Genomic DNA, 22,755 nt, shown 5'->3' on the forward strand with positions numbered 1-22,755 from the left:
TTCGTGCAACCTTGGGAAAAGTAACCTACCCTTGTCTAATCACAGCTTTTTGGTTCCCAAGCAACCTTTCGACGGCTATCACCCTTCCCCATGCTTCGAAAAAGAGGAAATTGATGATTACTCTCCTTTTATGCCACAGACAAAAATATATATATAGTCTCTTCTAAGTCTTCTTTTCCTTTTTACGCAAGCTATTACCTTCTCAAGAAGCCCTAAAATCAGAGCTTCCATTTTCTTCTGGATACCGTCTTCCAGCGTTTCAAGATTCATTTCGCGAGTTCTCCGACGCTCGAAAACTTTCTTAAATCTCCACGATCTTTTGTCTGGTAAGTCTCCGAACTTTTATGCTCTATATTTTTGTCGTGCATGATTCTGTGGATTGACTGTTGAGTTTATTTGTTTCTGGGTTGATATGCATGACAGTAAGGGGTTTAATGGGTGATACCGTATAGGATGATATTTCTTTTGCCATTAAGGAGTCATGAGTTAGTTTGATAGTTGAGATCATGACTTTAGGACGTAAAACCGAAGGAAAATTTTGATTTTTATGCCAGTTGAAAAACCAAGTTTTTCCCGCCCTAAAAGGAGTTGAAAAAGTTTTTTTTTTTTTAAATTTTTTTCTTTTACTTTTTGATATGCGGAAAAATTAGTTTTTTGTTAGAATGTTGTTGTATAAAAGCTTAACTTTTATACTCGACCAGTGCTATTCTAAAAAACTTTCAAAATTCTTCATCCTCACCTCCCCATTCTTTTGTTCGCAGATTTTGATGCCAGATTTGTGGGGAGGTGAGCGGCCCATCGACGACAATCTTCTTGCACAGCTGCTTGAAGGCGAAGAACAACCGACCGACCGAGTTCACGAGATTCCATTTTTCCAGAGTTTCTTCTAGACCTCAACCATCACCACCTCAAATGGTCCGTTCTAAGTCTCTAGGCAAGAAAAAACCAAACCCTGAAAACAATCCAAATTCACCTGCCCAGCCTGATTCACAGGCTAGGGTTCCCTCGACCAGTGGTCGAGAAAACACTGCCCTAGACCCTCGTATTCAAGTTAGGGCTCGCCCTCGACATCAAAATCTTCCTGATGTCGAGTGGTATCTTTCTCCTACCAGCTAGGTGACTCCCCGGATGCTCGCCAATTATTGTAGAAAGTATCCTCTTACCGGGGTTAATCTCACAATCCCTGTTGCTGACCAAAGAGCTAACCTGCCTAGGGGCGTCTATAGCGCTTGGTCCAGATATCACATAGAGGCGGGGGCTATCCTCCCTCTACATCCATTCTACCAGGGGGTGGCCAACTACTTCGGTGTTTCCCCCTTTCAAATTACCCCAAAGGAATATAGAATGCTGGCCGCACTCTATATCCTTTATAAACTCAAAAAATGGCCGGAGCCCACTCCTCACGAGGTCAACTTCCTTTTTGACCTTAAGTCCAACCCTCAATAATATGGGACGGGCTTCTTTCATCTTTGTCACTAGGAAACAAACCGAACGTTCTTGAGTGAGACTTCTTACATTTCAAATGTGGGACAATACAATAGAGAGTATTTCCTCACGCCAGACATGACTACGAACAACCTGGCCTTCGCTCGAGGAGGTAAACCTCACTTTCTACTGGTCGATACTTTTTCTTAGCAAACTCTTCTACATTTTACTAAAGTACATTGTGCCTTTCAGGACCATGGTTACGCCCAAACCCAACACCAGACATGGTGTTGAGGTCCAATGCACTGCCCAGGATGGCAGACGCTGAAAAAAGCGTTAAGTCCCTGGTCACTGATGAAAATTTGAGGCTATCTAGCCTCCTGGCTCCTCGCCATGAAACAAGAGGACCCGTGGTGGCAGACGCCACTGTGGAAGGGGATCTCGAGCAGCAGCCCCCAGTGTCTCCTCCCCAAAGGAGGCCAATGGGGGTTACGATCAGGGAACCCACTGGCGATTCTGCGCCCCGAGGAAAGGGGAAACAAAAGGCAACAGAGTCTGTCATAGACTTGGATGAGTCTTCAAATGAAAACGGTATTGTTATTTTGCTTTTAAATAGCTTGCCAATTCCCTGTCACTTGTTTGACAGGGACGACAATTTTGCGTATACTCCAAATCTAGGGCCAGACTTCTTCGTGCCAGATAGTGAGTGTATGACTAATAGAGTCAATAGTATAGCGACCAATAGTTGTAGCTTGGGTATTAAACTTTGTGACCTCTTTTCTGATTTGCCATGATTTTTTATCTACTTTTGTCTTACTGCCTGCATGTTCTTCTTTATCTGCAGAGATGGCTTCCCCCAACATTTTCAATCTGTACCAGACCCAGGAGGAAGAGGAGGTCCCTCTGGTTCGGCGGAAATCAACTAGGAGGAATGATGGCGAATCAAGCCAAGCACCCTCGGCCAAGAAGGGTCGAACAACTGACCCTTCCAAGGATGGGCCTACTGGCCAACCTTCTGCCCAGCCTTCTGCTCCTGCTGAAAAGGAGACTGCCCTTGCTGCCAACCCCCCACCTGCGGCCCGAAGGGAACAGACCCCACAAGTTGAACTTCCTGGGACCAAACTCTCGAACCGCTCCCTGCGATCAGCTAAGGATCGTCTTGCTCATATCCTGAAGTATGACCGTTGCAGGGAGGCAATGGCTAAAGCTGAGAGTATGGGGGTCGTTCAGATTCTTAACAGAGCTCTCAATGAAGTGGCCAGTGTAAGTATTCTTTCTTTTGGCCTTTATTTTTCCTTCTTGTAATATAGTCTAACCTTTATTCCTTGGCTGCAGACAATGCTGACTATGACTGCCGCTCGTACTTGCGTTAGTGCTAGCATCGAGCAGGCTCGGGTAAAGGCCGTCGAGGGGTTTCAGGCGAAAGCCATTGAGGAACTTTAAGCTGCAGAAGCTAGGCATGCTGGGGGAGTTGGAGGTGGTCACCCAACAGAAGGATGCTATGGTGGCGAAATTGGTGGAGAGTAAAGCTTTTGAGGCAGCTTTGAAGAAGCAGAGGGACGATTATCAGGAGTCCAGTATCATGAAGTCAAGAGACTTAAGGAGGAGCACCTTGCTAAGGACAAAACCATAGCTGTTCTTGAGAGCCAAGTGGAGCAGCTGAAGCTCACCAATGCTAAAGATCTGGAGAGGTACAAGAATGCGACACTTCGGTGTTTCTATGACTTTTGGAAACACAACTGGAGTGCCAACTTTAACTACCTTCCAGAGGATGCCAGGAACGCTGAGCTAGCCCGCTGCACTACTCGGCTGGCTGTAGAAGAAGAAAGAGCAAGGGTTCCTGCTTCCCTAAGAATCCAGCCAGCTGCTGGCGCGGAGGAAGGAGGAGTTGTCGAGGATGCAGCTAACCAGAATGCTAAGCAAGACCCTCCTGCTTCTAATGCTCCTTAAACTTTTTTTATTCTTTTTCTTTTCTTTAATTACACGACCCGCGGGTCGTGATGTAAAGACTAAATTTTTATTTTTAAATTTGCTCCGTGGGCAGCAAACTTTCCTTTTACTTAAAACAATTACATCCAAGCAGTAATGCTCGCGGTGTAAAAGAATGCCTTTTGATATTATAATATTTCTATCTATTATAACATCTGTTCGCATGACCGAACTTAGCATAGTACTTTGGCTTGATTTAACAAAATATAAATTTTGAAAAATACTCTAAGTATCGTAGCATGCTTTCACTCATTTTGTTCATGTGTTTACATACCTTTTGGTATGCTTTGCTATCGTTGTACCTTATATGCCCCCCAAGTGATTGAGGAGCTTTAGGTCCTTGGTCACTTGCCTTGACCATGACCTGTGCGAACATTACTGCTCAGTAGGAAACGTAACACTTATAATACAGCAAAACAACACACGTAATGAACAAATACTTGTAAAAATCAATTTACAAAGGTTGGCAAGAATGACTGGCTGCGCACAGTCCCTTATAATCTCGTATTAAAAATGGACTAAACATGTCTTTACGAGTAATCTTACACTTATAAGCGATTAGCCATACTACGTGGCTAACCCTTTTTCGAAACTTGTAAAAAGTAAAAATTAATACAAGTCAGTCCTTTAAAAAGGACTGTTTATTGATAATACTTGCGCAGGTGTTCTCCCTTCCAATAGCGTGGAACGAGATCTCTGTTTAAGCGTGCAAGCTTGTAAGTGCCTGGATGAAGGACTTCTTCAATCTGGTAAGGTCCTTCCCAGTTTGGTCCGAGCACTCAAGCAGTTGGGTCGCGGGTGTTTAAGAAAACTCGTTGTAGTACAAGGTCTCCGACGTTGAATTTCCTTTCTTTCACTATTGAGTTAAAATACCGGGCGACCTTTTGCTGGTACGCAGCTACTCGGAGTTGGGTTCTTTCCCGTTTCTCTTCAAGTGAGTCTAAGGACTCCATCATTAGTTGTCTATTCCGGTCCTGGTCGTATGTAATTCGTCGGTGTGAGGGGGGATCTAACTCGACAGGCAACATAGCTTCATACCTGTATGCTAAGGAAAATGGGGTATGACATGTTGCTGTTCGATGAAAAGTTCTATACGACCAGAGGACTTCGGGCAACTGTTCTGGCCATGCTCCTTTAGCATCTTCGAGCCTTTTCTTCAGGGTGTCCTTAAGAGTTTTATTCACTGCTTCAACTTGTCCATTTTCTTGTGGATGCGCGACTGAAGAAAAGCTTTTGACGATGCCATATCTTTGAGGCAAGCCATATCGGCAAACTGGGTGCCGTTGTCAGAGACAATTTTTTGAGGCAAGCCATATCAGCAAACAATGTTTTTGATGACAAAGTGAAAAACTTCCTTGGTCGTTATGGTAGCGAGCGGGTCAGCTTCGACCCATTTGGTGAAGTAGTCGACTTCTACGACTGCGTACTTCACTCCGCCTTTTCCCATTGGCAGGGATCCAATCAAGTCTATACCCCATACTGGGAAAGGCCAAGGACTCTGCATCTGCTTTAACTCGTTGGGAGCTGCGCGTGGGATTTTGGAAAATCTCTGACACTTATCGCATCTTCGCACAAATTCCATTGAGTCTTCGTTCATAGTCGGCCAGAAGTAACCCTGCCTTAGAATCTTTTTTGCCAAACTTTGCCCCCCAGCGTGATCCCCGCAGAAGCCTTCATGTACCTCCTTCATCAGCTCTTTAGCCTTTTCTGGTGTAATACATCTGAGCAGTGGCATGGAATATCCTCTTCGGTAAAGAACACCATCGACCAGTATGTACCTAGCAGCCTGCCTTTGGAGGGTTCTAGCTTTATTTCTATCTGCTGGTAGTACACCATTTGTGATATACTCCAAGTATGGTGCCATCCATGCATCTTCCATCCGGATTTCCATATTAGTTTCATCTGCTCGTATGCTCGGCTCGCACAATCTTTTGACTGACACAATATTCAAAGTGTTAGTGTCTTTCGCGCTCACGAGTTTGGCCAAGGCATCTGCGTTCGAATTCTGATCCTGAGGTATTTGCTGGAGGGTATACTTCTCGAACTGAGCCAACAAATCTCTAGTTTTGTTCAAGTAGGCCACCATTTTGAGGCCTTGTGCTTGATATTCCCCTAGGACCTGATTCACTACCAGCTGTGAATCACTGTAAATATCCAGCACCTTTATACACATGTCTTTTGCCAATCTTAATCCATCGAGGAGTGCTTCATATTCGGCTTCATTATTTGACGCAGTGAGGTCGAACCTAATAGCGCAGTGAAATCGATACCCTTCTGGAATTATCAATATCACTCCCGCTCCTACGTGAGATTCGTTGGACGACCCATCCGTGAATAACTTCCACGAAGGAGCTTCATCTTGGGGCTCAGGCGCACTAGACTCTTCGCACTGCTCGTTTTCTGGGAGCTTAGTGAACTCGGCAATGAGATCAGCCAAGACTTGTCCTTTTAATGCTGCTCGCGGTGAATATGTAATATCGAATTGCCCTAGTTCGACTGCCCATTTTAATAAACGCCCAACCGCCTCTAGTTTTTGCAGAACTTGCCGAAGGGGCTGGTCAGATAAGACTGTGATGAGATGGGCTTGGAAGTAAGGACCTAGTTTCCTTGAGGCCAAGATTAAACAATAGGCTAACCTCTCGATGGGAGGATATCTCAACTCTGCTCCGATTAGCCTCTTGCTTACATAGTAAACCGCCTTTTGTACTCCTTCTTCTTCTCGTACTAGTACCGCACTAGCAGCAACTTCGGTGATCGCCAGGTAGATGAACAAAGTTTCTCCTTCTATAGGCTTTGATAAAATAGGAGGCTGTGCCAAATGGGCTTTTAAGGCCTGGAAAGCTTGCTCACAGTCTGCTGTCCATTCAAACTTCTTGTTGCCTCTAAGTAGATTAAAGAAAGGGACGCATTTATCTGTCGACTTGGAAATGAATCTACTTAGTGCGGCAATTCTTCCAGTTAAACATTGCATATCCTTGATCTTCTCTGGCGATTTCATGTCGATCAGGCCTCTTATCTTGTCTGGGTTGGCCTCGATTCCTTTAGAATTGACAATGAACCCCAAGAATTTCCCTGATCCGACTCCGAAGGAACATTTGAGAGGATTTAATTTCATTTGGTACTTGTTCAACACATCGAAACATTCTTGTAAATCCTTCACATGTCCTTCTGCCTTTTTTGACTTTACCAGCATGTCATCCACATACACCTCCATGTTTTCTCCTATCAACTCCTTAAACATGTGGTTAACCAATCGCTGGTAAGTCACACCTGCGTTTTTCAGTCCGAAGGGCATTACTTTATAATAGTACAACCCCGTATCGGTCCGAAAGCTAGTGTGATCCTCGTCAGGGGGATACATACTGATCTGATTGTATCCTGAGTCTGCATCCATGAAGGAGAGGATCTCATGTCCTGTAGTCGCATCGACCAGCTGGTCGATCCTTGGGAGTGAGAAACAATCCTTTGGGCAGGCTTTATTGAGGTCTGTGAAATCCACACAGGTTCGCCATTTGCCGTTAGGCTTGGGAACCAGTACGGGACTAGAGACCCATGATGGATAGAATGCCACTCGGATGAATCCATTCTCCTTCAGTCTTTCGACTTCCTCTTTTAAGGCTTTTGATCTATCCTTATCGAGTAGCCTTCTGCTAAGTCTGAATGAGTAGTATCCTCTCTGTTGCAAGTGTTGTGTTGTTGCTGTCTTGTTTGTTTTTACTGTCTTTGTTAGTTCTGTTTTTCATTACTCGAGGACGAGCAATATGCTAAGTTTGGGGTGTGATAACTCTATGGTATAGAGTTATTTTTATTAACTTTGAACTTGATTTTTAGTGAAAAGAGTAATGAATGTGATGTTGTTTGTAAGTTTGATTAGTTTTTATCTTTCTTTTCTAGTTAGTGTACTAATTTAGGAGTCTTTTAAGTTATTAGTATTAAATGTAATTAATTAATTAATTCTGTTTTTTTTGTTGTTTAGGAAAGGAATTTTTGAATCGCTAAGGGAAAGAAAGGAATCCGAGGCTAAAGAGAACACTAAGCTGGAAATGCTGCTGAATTGCTGGAGAAATGCTATAGCATTTCTGGGTACTGGGAAATGACGTGGACAAAATACCAGCAAGCTTTTCTTCATCTAACTCAGCGCTTATGTGGCAGTCACTTAAAAGTTAGGTCAGCTGGCTGATGTGGATTGGACTAGTGGACCAAAGAGAAGAAAGTGGGCTTTTTAATTAGGGTAAAATGAAAATTGTACCCTAGAGAGGAGGCAACTAAGTACCAGCCACCATCACATTGATTAAAAAAAAAGAGGAGCTGCCATTAACGTGGGAGAAAAGTTGAAGAAAAAAAGAGCATGAAGAAGAAGAAGAAAAAGAAGGAAACACAAGGAATTGAATGAGGAAGATAAGGACAAGAAGATCCAACCTACAACACCATCAATCTAGGCTTTGTTCTCATTTCTTCCTTTCTTCTCTATTTTGCATAGCTATTCTAGCACTCATGGATATTAATTTTCTGTTTTGGTTTATGTTTGCTACTTTAGTTATGAGCTAAACTTTTGAGACTTGAATGGTTAAAAACCCCTTTTGTCATATATTTTAAATTTGAATGCATTACTTAAGCTAAATTGTCATTGTTCATTCAAGTGAGCTTCATGTTTATTTACTGTTGTTGTTTGGGAAATTAATGGCAGGTTATTAAGCTAGATTTAATACTGGAAAGGTTAAATCTAGTAGTTGGTACTTGAATGATGCAAGAGAACACCCATTTTCTAGGTTGTTCTTAGTAAGTAGAATAGGAATATTTTACTACCTTGCATAACTTTGAGAATTGATGCTTAAATTATGTTCTTGAATCTGATTTAATATAGGAATATATTGGGTTAGATGATAGAACTTATTTCATGAGTTTTGGAAAAATCTCATGGGCTTTTAAGGAATTCTAGTTAACTCTGTGCGTTTTGCTGAAGTAATGCTGTAACAACTGGGCAGATAAAACATAGGGGGATTTAGCTATTCAAGTCTATCATTCCATAGATACTTTTTCTTGCAGTTAATTTTCCAGCGTTTGTAGCAATATTTTAATCTTGATTCCAGTTTAATCATTTTATTTTAGTTCACAACATCCAATCAATTTATTCTCTTAAAATCCAAATTGTTAAATAATTGATTTTGCATTAAATTTCACTTGCAATCCCTGTGGAGACGATCTTACTTATCACTTTATTACTTGTTTGACGATTGCGTATACTTGCGTATATTAATTTTCACAACAAGTTTTTGGCGCCGTTGCCGGGGATTGTTTTTAGTGAAATTTTTCTTGTTAAAATCAATTGCTTTTCAATTTGTTTTTTATTTTTCATCTTTATTTTTCTTGTTCCTTTTTACGTTTTGTTTGTTTGATTGTCTTGCAAGGAGCTTGAGATGTCTCATCGGCAAGTTCTCATGAATTTTGTTCAACACGACTTGGAGCCCTTGTATGAAGCATGGTGGAGATACAAAGCATTTCTAATGAGGTTTCCATATCATGGGCTGTCCAAAGAGTGTCAATTAGAAGTATTCCTCAATGGGCTGAATTCCACAACAAGGGAATGGGTAGAAAAAGGAGATGGTACCACCAATTTCTACCAATTATCATTGGAGGAAGCCTATTGGATGTTGGAAGATATGGCAACATACAACGAATGGTGTTGTAATTGTCCAAATAATGACCATGTTTGGGAGGACAACTACAACAATTTGGAGCCAAATTTTGACACTTACACTCAAGGACCAAATGATGAGATTTTGGAAGATTTTCAAGAGTTCAACATAGAAGAAGATCCTCATCAAATGGCTCAACCAAGTTTACTTGAGGTGTTGATGATGGAGTTCATGGCTAAAAATTATGCCTTAATTCAAAGCCAAGCTTCATCCTTGAGGAAATTGGAGAACCAGATTGAGCTTTTGGTCAATGAGTTGTGTGATAAACCCTATGAAATTTTGGGTAGTGAAATGGAAAATTCAAGGGAGGAAGAAAAAAGTGAAAATGTCATTTTGAGGAGTGGTGATGAGTTGGAGATGCTTGGGGAAAGTTTTGAGCAATTACAAGAGCCCACTTCAATCCAAAGTAACGAAGAAAATGAAAAGTCTCATGTCAATCCACCACTACCCGAGCAACAAATATTTGGTCTTCCATTTAATGAGTCATATTTCATGGAGGAGTACACCTATGACGATCCATATTGGCCACCACCACCTCCACCTCCTCTAGCTTCATTCCTTGGCATCCATCATGCCAATTCTTCGAAGTCAAGAAAAGTTGAACATTTGTGCTCGTCAATTCAGCATCTCGCCAATCTTGAGGGCGTTCACAATGAAGACCCATTAGTGAGGGCATGTGCCACTCTCAATGGGAGGAAGCCACTTTTTGATGAGCACTTATCCGAAAGTCAAGCCGACGACTTTAAATCAAGCGCTTCTTGGGAGGCAACCCAAGCTTTTTAAACTTTGTCTTTGTTTTGTTTTAAATCCAATAAATATGCAATGTAAAATAGTTTTGACAATTGCCTTGTAGTTTTTTCTTCCTTTCCTTTCTTTTTCTCTCTTGTAGGTGCAAGTATTAACGCAAATGGAGTTGGGTGCACTTAGGAAGGGTAGCACTAGCAAGCTTTCACATCATTGATAAGCATTTAACATGGTCGCGGGAGGAAAAATGCTATGCTATAGCATTGCTATATCAACTGGGAGCATTTTTTCTGAGAAAGTTTGAGGCCCTTTATAAAAAAAAAAGGGGGGGGGGGGGGGGAAAGAGCTGAAGGAGCATTTTTTTTGGAGCCTTGGAATGACGTTATTGTAGAAGCAGAGGAGTCCCATGGCGACGAGTCCGAGTAAAGAGGGATTTTTTCTTTCCTTAGTTTAGTTTTATTTTATTTTACTTTTGTTTGTGGCTGTTTGTGTTTGTTTAATTCTGTGTTGTTAGTTTGTGTGTTTAGGACATGTTACTTGTAGTTGTGTGACCTGTGTTTGTGTTTGTTTTGTAACTGAGAGGTATTATTTTGTTTAGGCTAGTTTAGCGTAGTGCTCGATGATGAAAGCATCCATTCTCATCCATATGTGATATGCCCTGAATTTGTGTGTTAAAATTGCGAGTCTAAGTCCTATTATTGTCCAAATGCTAGTCTAGGAGTAATTCTTTCAATAGAAGTGTGCTTTTGCTATCCCACTGTGCTTTGAGTTTCTAGAATAACTAACACCTTGAGAGAGTTTAAGCTTCTAGAATTGGGTGGTGTAATCCTTGAGGCGAAATCCTAGCTAGCTTTACACCTTAGAAATGATCTAGGCCATCCTTGGACGATTGAGCCTTTCAAGCTAACCCGATAAATATTAATTGTCTTTTAGTCACCCCTATTTGAGCCGATTTGCCTAATTTTTCTTAACACCCAGTAATGTTTAATATACCCCCATGCCCATAATTTTCATTCTTCATTACCCGAACTTAATTGCTGAAATTTATCAAGGACAAGTTCTATACGGTTGGTTAGGAGATTGGGTTATCCTTTGGCAATGTGGTGAGCTATTCCTCGTTTTATTTGTATAGCCACATTGGGGACAATGATGGGATTTAAGTTTGGGGTGTGTGGGAATGAGCTCACATAAAAACATTCATATTTCTCTTGCTATATATATATATCTTTACTGTTACAATATTTTGTTCAAAAAAACAAAAAAAAAAACAAAAAAAAGGAGAGAAAGAGGCAGTTTTGAACCTAAGTTTGGGGTGTACCACCCCCTATACAAGAAAATATATTGGCATTCTTTCTCATTATCTAGTCAGTTTTGGAAATGAAAATAGCACGAGAATTGAGCTGTATCAACTTCATTATTGTGGGTTAAGAGTGAAATCTTGGGTGAGAGCTTGAGAGAGAAAGAAAAGTCCTTGATAAATTGAGGTGGTTAGGTTGTAAGCCTTAGAGATATTACTTTTCATCCTACCCTAACCGAAGCCTCACATTACAAGCCTAATAAAGTCCTTTTGATCTAGGTTGTAAAGCTAGACTACATTAGTGGAGAGGGTTGCACTAATTCAACTTATGGAAGCAAACTTTTTAAACTCGAGGATCGAGGGTAGTTATTATAGGAATTCAAGGTGTTGGTGGGAAGCATTTGCACACTCTAGTGATTGGGTTACTCTTGGTAAGCATTAAGGACAAAAATAGCATGCAAAACTTGATTGAAACACATTGGTTCAAGTCATATTCACTACCATCATTGCAATTTCCATTCCATATAATTCTGAGAGCATTTTCTTCGCTAAACTAAGTCTGAATGAGTAGTATCCTCTCTGTTGCAAGTGTTGTGTTGTTGATGTCTTGTTTGTTTTTACTGTCTTTGTTAGTTCTATTTTTCATTACTTGAGGACGAGCAATATGCTAAGTTTGGGGTGTGATAACTCTATGGTATAGAGTTATTTTTATTAACTTTGAATTTGATTTTTAGTGAAAAGAGTAATGAATGTGATGTTGTTTGTAAGTTTGATTAGTTTTTATCTTTCTTTTCTAGTTAGTGTACTAATTTAGGAGTCTTCTAAGTTGTTAGTATTAAATGTAATTAATTAATTAATTCTGTTTGTTTTGTTGTTTAGGAAAGGAATTTTTGAATCGCTAAGGGAAAGAAAGGAATCCGAGGCTAAAGAGAACACTAAGCTGGAAATGCTGCTGAATTGCTGGAGAAATGCTATAGCATTTCTGGGTACTGGGAAATGACGTGGACAAAATACCAGCAAGCTTTTCTTCATCTAACTCAGCGCTTATGTGGCAGTCACTTAAAAGTTAGGTCAGCTGGCTGATGTGGATTGGACTAGTGGACCAAAGAGAAGAAAGCGGGCTTTTTAATTAGAGTAAAATGAAAATTTTACCCTAGAGAGGAGGCAACTAAGTACCAGCCACCATCACATTGATTAAAAAAAAAGAGGAGCTGCCATTAACGTGGGAGAAAAGTTGAAGAAAAAAAGAGCATGAAGAAGAAGAAGAAAAAGAAGGAAACACAAGGAATTGAATGAGGAAGATAAGGACAAGAAGATCCAACCTACAACACCATCAATCTAGGCTTTGTTCTCATTTCTTCCTTTCTTCTCTATTTTGTATTTTCTTATTTTGCATAGCTATTCTAGCACTCATGGATATTAATTTTCTGTTTTGGTTTATGTTTGCTACTTTAGTTATGAGCTAAAATTTTGAGACTTAAATGGTTAAAAACCCCTTTTGTCATGTATTTTAAATTTGAATGCATTACTTAAGCTAAATTGTCATTGTTCATTCAAGTGAGCTTCATCTCCCACTGTTTTCGCTCCAGCAGTTGCTCGCATAAAATGCTGGACGTAATCTTTCAGTGATTCTCCGTCTTGCTGGCGTATTTCGACCAGCTGATTTGCCTCAGTTGGGTGCACACGACCCACAGAGAATTGTCCGTAAAATTCCTTCACGAACATTTCCCAGGAAACTATACTTGTAGGAGGGAATTTGAAAAACCACTCCTGTGCAGCATCAGAAAGTGTTGCAGGGAAGATCCTGCACTGAGCGTCTTCAGATACTTTCTGAATGTCCATTTGTATCTCAGATTTGTTGACGTGAGATACTGGGTCACCATACCCGTCAAAGTTTGGAAGCGTAGGCATCTTAAACTTGCTAGGAGTTTCTGCCATAGCTATCCTTTGAACGAAAGGAGTCCCCGTATATATCTTCCTTTACCTGGTTGCATTCATTTATATCATGCCCGTAGTCGTTATGATAATGACAGAACTTGGTAGTGTCTCTTCTCAAAATATCCTATCCAATGGGGGCAGGTTTCTTATAAGGCACACTGGAGCTCGTGGCCTGATACACCTCTCCCCGAGACTCAATAAGGGCAGTGTAGTTAGTGAACCGAGGTTCATAATGATTACCCTTGGCTCATTTATTGTCAGAGGTGGAAGGCTCATTGTGCGGCCGTTTCCCCCCATTCTTGCCATTTCCATTGCCGTTCCCGTTGCCTTTGCCGTTGCCATTGCCGTTGGGTTTCGACCCATTGGCGGCTTTGGCGGGCTCGGCAGTCCCCTTATCTTTGCCTGGGAGCTTTCCTTCATTGGCGATGGCAACCTCGAGCTTGATATACCGATCAGCTCAATCCAAAAATTCCTGGGTAGTCCTGACCCCATGCTTTCTGAGGCTGTCCCAGAGAGGCGTGCGGCGCTTAACCCCTGCAGTTATGGCCATCATCTTGCCTTCATCTCCCACTGTTTTCGCTCCAGCAGCTGCTCGCATAAAACGCTGGACATAATCTTTCAGTGATTCTCCGTCTTGCTGGCGTATTTCGACAAGCTGATTTGCCTCAGTTGGGTGCACACGACCCGCATAGAATTGTCCGTAAAATTCCTTCATGAACATTTCCCAGGAAACTATACTTGCAGGAGGGAATTTGAAAAACCACTCCTGTGCAGCATCAGAAAGTGTTGTAGGGAATATCCTGCACTGAGCGTCTTCAGACACTTTCTGAATGTCCATTTGTATCTCAAATTTGTTGACGTGAGATACTGGGTCACCATACCCGTCAAAGTTTGGAAGTGTAGGCATCTTAAACTTGCTAGGAGTTTCTGCCATAGCTATACTTTGAACGAAAGGAGTGCCCTTTCTCCTATCGTGATCGATATAAGACGTTCTTCCCCTGGCTAGCTGTTGCACTGCCTAGTTGAGGGCATCTATCTAGGCTTGCACAGTGCTAGGAATTGCCGAGGCCTCTGCTGCTGTTGGGGGAATGTACTCATCGTGTCGTTCCCTACGATCGTTGAGTACATCTCTTAAATCCTCGTCTCTTCTCCGCTGCTCGCTAGCTTCGAGCCGGTTAAAGACGTTATTATGTCTGGGCTGCCCCCTAGCGTCACGTCTTTTGGGTTGGTCATCCCTAGGTGGTGGGCTTCTGCCTCCACCTCTTTCTTCATTCCTCCGACCGGCGTTTCCTCTGCCTGAGTCGGCCTCGTTATAATCGTGGCCATCTACGAATCTTGAATGGCTACGATGGGATCGACTGTTCCCTCGGTTGCCTTCCTGGGTCAGAACCTCCTGAGTGTTAGAGGGTGGCCTTCGTTGGTCGGTAGGTCCCCGTTCATTATCATGCCGTAGGGGGCCTCGGACTGTAGAGCCTGTCACTGAGTTCCTTCTGTTGCCAGAAGGACGCTGTCCTCTACTCGGAGGGTTTGGCTCTTCGCCCCTATGGTGTCTAGGACTGCGTGGTGGCTGCCCGACCCTATTCTGCCTTGACCGCGGAGGATTGCCACGACCAGCCTGGGATGGGGGCTGCGCTTCAGGATCCCTTAGAGGGACATCGTCCGGAGGCATTGGTGGCTGCTCGGGCCTTTGGGGGCTCGAGGGCTGGATCGGCGAGCTAGGATTAGGCCCCCCTTGGGGCGGCCCATTTGAAGGTTGATCAGGTTGCGATGCAGGTGCAGCCTGACTCCTAGCCAGTTGTAGGGCTGCTTCGAGGGTTGCCATGGCCTCCCTATGACGGCGGTCCATCTCCGCCTGCCTTTCACTTAGTTCCAAGCGCTGTCGCTCAATCTCTTGTTGCTGTCGTGCCATAATCTCAGCAGCACTTTCCTGGCTGGCCCTCAGATTGGCCAGTTCGTCCTGCAATACCCCCAGGGTATTCTTTAGCATCTCGGAATCCAGTTCTTCCTCATCGAACTCCAAATGTGGCTCATCTTCAGTCACATTTGGAGGAGGAGGAGGCAGCTGAGATGGTGCAGCGCTAGTCGCCTGTCCAGTCTTCTTAGTTGTTTTCGCCATTACTATCTCAACAGTTTTGTATCAAGCTCTCAATGAAAGCACCAGAATGTTGACCCCAATTTTGGTCAACTGACACGAAGTCAGAATTGCTTGATGCGGACAGAAATATTGAGATGAGAATAATGACCAAAACAATAAAACACGCAGGAATTTATAGTGGTTCGGCCCCAGAATCTGGTAATAACCTACGTCCACTTGAGCTGTTATTGATATAAGATTCAACAGAGTGATCAAAGAACTAGGGTTCAATGAGTTTCACAAACCTCTGAGGAACAATACAATATATCGAATGTGATAGCTCTAATCTTAAATAATTAGAAAGCAAAAAGCTCCAAAGTCCCCTCCCTTCCTTGAGCTATTTTTCTCTATTTATAGGCTCAGGGAAGATTACAGTAATTTGTTACAGATATTCTTTCCTAAACAATCAAGTACTTAGGAAATCATGGGAGACAAGCTCGGGATTGACTAAGATCTTTATAAAATTATCTTGAAATATGCGGAGTGTACGACCAGTCTGGTCGTAGGAAAACTCAACCGTTATGCATGCAACATCTCACTGGTCAATAGTCGAACAGAATTCTGCCAGGTGTCAGCCACGTGTTAGAAATAACTTGCCACGTCATCCGTGCCTATTTTTTGGATAACAAGTTGCTACCAAACTTATTGGCTTGCCTTGCTTCTTAAATCACTAGTTCTTATTGTCAGGTTTTGTTGAGAGGCTCTAAATTGATTATTCATAAAGGGATTTCTCTACTAACTACAAAAAATAACCCTTTCTACAACACAAGAATATAACTTTATTGAAAAAGTATTATAATAACTAATAAGTAAAGTAAAAAAAAATCGGTAATGAAAAAGAGGGAAATGAAATAAAAAGCCGACATCTTTTCAGGGAAAGCCCGCTCAAAGTAAAACACATTATTTTTTTTTATCTAACTTTAGAATAGTTTCAGTCACTTTTCCAAAAGTGAAAAAACCTCCTCATTTCCGAACCCAGTTCTTCTACCTCAACTCTGAAACACCCAAACCTAACCTTTGAGAGGGTGACATTCTCCTTCGTCTGTGCTCGATCTTTGACTTCCACGGCAACACCCCATCAGTGGGGAGCTCTTCAACTCAAGCAACTGGAAACAAAGAAATTCAGAAGGAAATGAGTGAAAAACCAAGCGTGGTTGTTAGCTTGGACTAGAAGAAGAAGATCAAGTGTGAGTACTACTTTCAGGGTTTGTTCATGGGCCTCTACTTTCACTCAAGGAACAGATTGAGAAGGTCAAATTTTTACTTTTTCTTTCATCTGGCTATTCCTTTCCTTTATTTATTTAAATTTTTGGCTTAATTAAATGGAAATTGTGGGTGGTTTAGTTACTGGGTTGTTTATTGAGTTCTTGAAACATGTGAGGATTTTATCCATTAGCCAAAAACTGATAAATTTTTATTATCAGTTTGAGGAAGAAGAACACTGCTGCTTTTTCATCACTGATCAATGATTCATCATTAATGTTCTCTTTGTTAATTTTATTATTGCAACCATGATAATAGAGATCTTTGTTTCTATGTTCAAATATGGTGTGTTCTAGGCCTGAAGGATCCTAATCGACCTTTTCCTGCTGGTATCGGTGATGCTGCGGGTGTTGGTCTTTTGAAGTGGCGGATGCAGAGCATTGATGAATCAATGGTGCCTTTAACAAGTAGGGTAAAATAATTTTAATATTTTTCTTTACAAAGTGTTGCATGTTCAGGTCGTTTACATGCCATTGTTTTGTTGCAGTTAACTGCTGGCCCTCTGTTTTTGGTAATGAAACATATGTTAGCATCGAATATGAAGCTTCATCAATGTTTGATTTGCGGAATGTTGTGATCTCTGTACCTCTCCCTGCTCTTCGCGAGGCTCCAAATGTCAGACAAGTTGACGGTGAATGGAGGTGAGAAATTAATTTTCTTTTATCTTTTGCTTCCGAGCAATCAGCAGTAAATGAAAACAGGACATGTAATTGGTGTTCTTGTCTGAAATCTTAAAAACTCTACATGTTGGGGTTCTGGGTTTGGTTCCTCTATTATTCGTGTAATGGTATATATCTTGTTCCTTGAGTCACCGCCATATGCATCTTGTTACCTTGGGTTTTAAACTTTGCAAGTGGGTTCCTTTGTGAAATCAAATGGGTGATGTTATCATCATATTGTAGTAAATGATTTGATCTTTGTCATCTTGTTGTGATTAAACGAAGATCTTCAATACTTCTCAAGTCTGACAACTGTGATTTAATGAGAAATTAATAATTTTATTAAATTAAATTCACTTCATTTTTATGTTGGATTTTTGGTTTTCTTTTTAAACTTTACAAAAAAACCATTGCATTAGTATTACTGTTATTTACACAAAATAGCAAACCATGTTCTAGGGTCCTATTTTTTCTCAATGACGTGTTAGTAGCACATATTGAGGTATCACACATTGTCAATGGAATTTTAGGATATTTATCATATCATGACTGGAATTTTTGCTGAACTGTACTAGCTCTATGCTGTTCAAGGTCAGTATCCATTTGCATTGTTTATGAGTTGCACTATATTTTATTTGAGTTCTGTATCAATTTGCTTTTTTTATTGGTTGCACCCAAGGAATTCTATGTTTGATTGGTCCATTCTACTTATTGACAACTCGAACCGAAGGTCCTAAATTGTTACTGCTATTTTCCTTTTGAAACTTAATAATTTATTTGATTTCAATTTAAGTGATAGTTATCTTGTATGATGAATTGTTTGCAGTGGATCAATGGATTTTGTTGTTCCCCCAACAGACTCATCTGTATTTTTCCCGATTTCTGTGAACTTCTTTGCTACTAATACATTTAGTGACTTGAAGGTCTGTCCTTGTTTGACTTCAATTGATTAGTAAATAATATTGTAAAGTTTGGCAAAAATGCAGATTGATACCACTAGTAATTTTGCTGACTTTGAACTTCTCTTTTGCAGGTTGTGAATTTCTTGCCCCAGAAAGGTGGAGCTCCACCGAAGTTCGGTCAAAGAACGCAGTGATGTAGGCTAAACTCGTATGTATAGAGTGTATTTGTGTTAATTGATGTTTGAGTCAATTTATCTGTAAGTTTTGTTTTGTTTGACTGCTTAAACTGGTTTTATGATATAACACTAAGCTTTGCTTAACCTATGCATAATAACTGTTTGATGGAATGCTTCAGTGAGACATATGAGTAAATTGAGTTATTATTATAGTTTTTTTTAATCAGCTTTTTTTATGGGGTGCGTATAGATTATCAAGATGATGTATGATCCCTTCTGCCCACTCTAATCATGTACCTCTACCTCTATGTATTACTGTTAGTAGACATTTATGTAGCAATAGAGGTGTAAGATATATAAATTATATACGTGTATGCCCTGCCGTGCCCTGCCTGTATAATACATAATCAAGATGAAGAATATGCATTCTTGTTATTTCTTTCATCTTCACAAGTTAGGAAAAATGCAGATCCTAATGATCGTTAAATAATTATGTATTTATTCTCTATTTCTCTTTGTTACTTGTATACCTAATTATATCTTCTTACTAATTAATTAAAATTAAACTATCTTTTCTAATTAGTTTCTTCAAAAATTATTGATGCCTTCTTTTGTTGTATATAAGATCTCCCGTTTTAGTTTCTTAAAAAGTGGTGCTTATTTTCCTTGGGTGTATTGTACTTTTCATCTCCCTATTCCTTGATGTTGTAAGTAACTGCTATTAATTCAAGTCTTCTAGATAGGTTGCATGTTGCTGCTTCACTAACAAGGAAGTCGATGCTCATATACCCAATTACCCTAACTTGCCACCATAGTTAATTTGTCAGCTTCACAATGTGACTATGCATGTGAGTGTAATTGCTTTACCTCAATTCTGTAAGTTGTTTATGCACTTCTTGTTCCTTGCATAATGTTTTGGTTCTATAGTGAATAGGCAGATGTGGTGTAGTGGTTGCCTTATCATCATTGAGTGGTTATTACCTTTATCTTGATTTTTTCCTTAGTATAATTCATGTCTTACATGTGTATATATATATATAAGTATTAAAACAGATTGTCATGAAATGATCAGTAAGTCTTGTAAAGCTGTAAAATTTTATTTGTGTTTTTCAATATCAAAAGTTCTCAATTTATTTATCATTGTTTTATGATAAATTGATGTGGTTTCAGGATTGGATTAAATTACTAAAAGAAACGGTGTTGCAATTTTAAAGTGTGGCCAACCTTAAAGGTTCTACCATTATAGGTGAGATTCTATTTCACATTCTTATAAGGATATTGATTAGTGTTATTATTTACTTTTAAGTTTTTTATTCTTTAGTTTTAGAAACTCTTTAATTATCAACATTTGTTTATTATCAATGCTCTCCAACTAGATGAGATTAGATCACTACAGGTTGCTCAAAGCATTCATAAGAATTAATCTATTATTATTGTCATTTTAATTGTCGATGAATAATACAGATTAATGCCCTGTATAGTATGTTTCAATATAATTGAAGGTTTTGGTTGATCATTATGAGCAGTTATGTCTTGGTTTGTGTTTTCAATATAAGTGGCCTAGATTAACGTTTTATGAAGTAAATTATGAGCCAAAAGCTTATTGGTTAAAATATAATATAAATTATATCTTATGTTTAAGCTTGTATCTTCAATATATTTGTCAACCTTTCGCATTTTTCATCCTTCAGCATTTTTCATTCTAAAATAATAGTCAATCATTTCAGATCAAGTAATAAAACTATCATATAAATATATATTAACATAAATGTGTGTGCATATATATATATATATGTATATACATAAACCAACAAAAATGAAAAAGCCTAATAGCCAACCATTATAAAAAAGAATTATATAGTTTATTTCTCTAACTTTGTACACTTGTTACATATTTAGTGATAATAGAATTCTAAATGAGTGGAATGTATTTAGTATTATAATTTTTAAGATAAAAAGACTAATTATTGTAATTCTATTCATGAAACTAATAAAAAATATTTATATTATCTTGTTTTTCTTCAAGTTTAATTTGGTTTCTTTATGTTTGTAAGGAAAAAGTGTTTCTTCATAGCCTTGTGGACTAAGTTGAGGAGAAGAAGGAACCACCAAGAACCAGCCACAGTAAGAGGTACAAATTCATAGATTTCCTTAGTAGTTTATGGTTCCGATTTTTCGTTTTCATTTCTTAGGATGGCTATGAATTTGTGGGGCGTTTTATATAGTTTTAATCTGTATTTAGGGACTATAAACTTTCATTAAGGGGTTGTGAATGGTTTAATATGATAAGGCTTGAATTTTGGGCTTCAAGCTGTCTTTTTCTTTCATTAGCCTTTTTATTTCCATTTTCTTATTGTATCTTTTGTCCTCTGTTCTCTGTGTAGCTAGTTGCATATATAACTGTGTTGTTGAATTAATTATTTTTAATAAATCAGATATATTTTTATTTGTAGCTATGATGTATGAATGAACTTTATTAGGTTACCATAATAATTATGATCATGCAATAGTTTTTGTTTTAGTGTGTTTTTGTCTTATCCCATTACACTCAGTTTAGCTCTTTTTTCTCTGTCCTAGACTGGTTTTTTCATTGTCTTGGACTGGTTACATTTGTTGAGTTCATGCAAAAATATTTCAAATTTCACAGCTGCAACTATTCTATGAAAAAGTGATTGTTTGTTAATCAAAATGTAGCACATACTTTAATCTTAGCACTAGACCTTATATATATAATTTAGTTAAATCAGTTAGTTTAGTTAAGTTATTGAGAGTAATTTTGAGCTTAGTACTGGACATTATATGCCTAAATTAGTTGAAACAGATAGTTTATTTAAGTATAGAACTGTATCTTACTTTTCTTGATTCTTCTTTGTGGCATGTATATATTGGTGCCACTTGTATTCTGTATTCATTCAATTCAATACAATTTCATTTTCTTTTATAATATGGTATCAGAGAATTAAACTATTCTAGCTTCATTTATCTCCTATACTTTAAAAAGACAAGGTTCAAACTTGTATCTTAGGCATGTCTTTGACTAAATGAGATGTTCTTCATTGGAGATCATCACTTATAGATTTATAAACTTGATTAGAAAAAATTTAAGGAGCTAGGGTCTGGTCTATCCTATATAGGGTCAAAAGACTGTTTTTTAACACAAAATAACTGTGCCAAATCCATCTTAGGAGCTAGGGTCTGATCACATTAGCTATGTTCATCAAGCTTTTGAAGCTGCATCTTTGAGATTTTTTCTTGAGATCCTCGAGAGTGACTTATTAAATGAGTCAGATGTAAGTTATTTTAGTTTATCTAGGTTCCTATGTAATAAGTTGAACTATGTTAGTTACTGTTGACGGTGAGAACTCGTCAACTAAGTTGAGTTGGAAGAAATTATTAAGTTAGGATCGTCGATAAAAAAGCTATAGAAATCCAAGCGATAACTCCAGAATTATGACAGAATAACAATGGAAAAATCAATCAATCTTTCATTAACTCTCAAGCCTTTGCTACCGTAAAAACTTCCAACCCTCTTTCAGGTGGTCTTAGAGTTCATTTTATAGTAGGCTCTAATGGCCTTAGGTACATAGTGGTCCAGGAGACCATGGGGTACATAAGTACTATGTCAGGGGAGTGGCTTCAGAGGTTGTGGTCGTACATCCAGTACAGGAGCAGGTGTCAGGAGAATGCCTCCACTACTTGTCTGTACCCATGTCTGATGAGTGGTGGCAGGCGTAGTGGCGCAGGAGGTAGTGGTGTTGGCTCTGACCTTTGGCCGTAGACGTACGGACCGTGACTCTTATCCCAGCAGTCTCACTGGCACTGGTATCCGTACTCGATACTAGGTCGTACAAGTATATCCCATTCGACTCGTACTGGAGCCTCTAAGCATGGAGGTCTCAAGGTGTAAGGAATGGGACCCTTGGTGCATGGCTCTACTCATGTGGCCACTAGGTGACGTAGCTCTCATTCCTTTGTGAGGCCCCCTCGGAAGGCTTATTGATGGCGCGACTCTCTTGGCTGTTCACGGGACCAAATGTGTTGCGGATGTGACCCCCATGAGGCTATGTGCGAGGCCGCCACCATGGGGATTATTTGGCGAGGCCACTCCGTGGGGGCCATGGGCGAGGCCACATTGGGCCTAAGCAGCGAGGCCACCTTGGGGCCATGGGCGAGGCCACCTTGAGCCTAAGTGGGGAGGCCACCTTGGGGCCGTGGGCGAGGCCACTTTGAGCCTAAGGGGCGAGGCCACCTTGGGGCCATGGGCGAGGCCATGTTGGGGCCATGGGCGAGGCAACTTTGGACCTAAGTAGCGAGGCCACCTTGGGGCCATGGGCAAGGCCACCTTGAGCCTAAGTGGCGAGGCCACCTTGGGGCCGTGGGCAAGGCCACTTTGAGCCTAAGGGGCAAGGCCACCTTGGGGCCATGGGTGAGGCCACGTTGGGGCCATGGGCGAGGCCACCTTGAGCCTAAGTGGTGAGGCCACCTTGGGGCCATGGGCGAGGCCACTTTGAGCCTAAGTGGCGAGGCCACCT

At 40.2% G+C, this 22,755-nt stretch overlaps 3 long non-coding RNA genes across 3 annotated transcripts; all 3 read left to right on the forward strand.

Moving 5' to 3' along the window:
- Positions 1-16,754: 16,754 nt before the first annotated feature.
- LOC133794238 (uncharacterized) lies at positions 16,755-17,801 on the forward strand. Its single transcript, XR_009875145.1, has 3 exons — positions 16,755-16,893; positions 16,974-17,127; positions 17,676-17,801. It is a non-coding gene; the product is annotated as an uncharacterized LOC133794238 (long non-coding RNA).
- Positions 17,802-17,825: 24 nt separating this feature from the next.
- LOC133794239 (uncharacterized) lies at positions 17,826-18,015 on the forward strand. The gene is made up of 2 exons (XR_009875146.1): positions 17,826-17,875; positions 17,972-18,015. It is a non-coding gene; the product is annotated as an uncharacterized LOC133794239 (long non-coding RNA).
- Positions 18,016-18,966: 951 nt separating this feature from the next.
- LOC133794240 (uncharacterized) lies at positions 18,967-20,504 on the forward strand. Its single transcript, XR_009875147.1, has 3 exons — positions 18,967-19,071; positions 19,394-19,469; positions 20,278-20,504. It is a non-coding gene; the product is annotated as an uncharacterized LOC133794240 (long non-coding RNA).
- The last annotated feature ends 2,251 nt before the right edge of the window (positions 20,505-22,755 follow it).

This window comes from Humulus lupulus, chromosome 8, assembly GCF_963169125.1.
Source record: "Humulus lupulus chromosome 8, drHumLupu1.1, whole genome shotgun sequence".
In the NCBI taxonomy this organism is placed as follows: domain Eukaryota; kingdom Viridiplantae; phylum Streptophyta; class Magnoliopsida; order Rosales; family Cannabaceae; genus Humulus; species Humulus lupulus.